Source organism: Antrostomus carolinensis, unplaced genomic scaffold (genome assembly GCF_000700745.2).
Source record: "Antrostomus carolinensis isolate BGI_N321 unplaced genomic scaffold, ASM70074v2 scaffold31939, whole genome shotgun sequence".
Lineage (NCBI taxonomy): Eukaryota > Metazoa > Chordata > Aves > Caprimulgiformes > Caprimulgidae > Antrostomus > Antrostomus carolinensis.
Window position 1 is genome coordinate 2,315 of NW_010339758.1, and position 1,184 is coordinate 3,498.

The following is a 1,184-nucleotide window of genomic DNA, read 5'->3' on the forward strand; positions in this document are numbered from 1 at the left end:
GGTGGGACGGGCAGATTTGCTGCTCAGAGCTGGCACCTGGGTGCCCTCCAGGCTCCCTCCTGCCAGCCATTCGGCAGGACCCGGCCACGACTGCTGCTCCCCTCCAGGGAGGGCTGATGGGGCCAGAACCAGAGCTGGTTGGGGCACAGCGAGCCCAGGGCGGGGGGCTGGTGTGGCCAAGGCCCAGGCAGTGCCTGTCCCTCCGAGGGTGACACGAGGCCGGGGCAGGTTCTACGTGTGCAGCTCTGGGCCCACAACACTGCAGAGCTCCAACACACCCTGAGGGACAAGCCCAGGCCTCGTGTCCCTGCAGAGCTGATCTCGCATCCAAAAGCTGGTGCCTCTTCAGCAAACTCCCCCCTGAACCTGCAACCGGTCCCAGTTTATTACCACAGTTTAAGGAGCCCTGGGACCAGCACCAGCTTGTGCCTCCAGGTTCATTTCCAGCTCCAGCTGGCAGGGCAGGCACTGGAGCTGGCACCCTGGGTCAAGGGAAGGAGAAACCACAGACCGAAACCACATTGCTAGTGCGGGAATAACGGCAGGCACGTCAGGGGAGGGTGGGGAAGGAATCAGCCTGGCTGGGAGGAGAAAAGCCCTTTTCACACCCACCATGACATTTACACCTCAGCTCCGGAGCCCCAGCAGGGCAGGACCCGGCCACACAGCCTCGCTGGGGTGAGCTGCAAAGCAGCCAGAGCACCAGAAAGCGAGGGCCCAGAAGAACTGCTCCATCCCCAGAGCTCAGCTCGAAATCCAGCCGGACGCGAGCGCGGGAGGCGGCTTCAGCCCCAGCCCCAGCCCCCGGTCTGCCCCTGCCTGGCCGAGCTTCCCAAGAGCAGCAGCGAGGTTTCAGTCCAGCTGCCCCGGCTGTGAAGCTGAATAAATCCCAGATTCTGACTCATTCTCTTTTCACTACAGGTTGTGAAATTAATCTGAAACATCTGAGATCAGAAGAGCAGAGCTCACGCTGGCACTGGCAGCCGGTGGCCATTTGCACCAGACTCCAGGAGAGCAGCAGACAGGCCCTGGCTGCCGAGCTCAGCCTCGTCCTCTCCCACCCCTGCAGAGGATCTCGCAGCCCACAGACCCCTGAGGACTCGGGGAGCACAAAGCCCACTGGGCTGGGCACAGGTCAGGCCAGATGCAGCCGCTCTTACAAACCCAGGCAGGTAGGAAGCCTT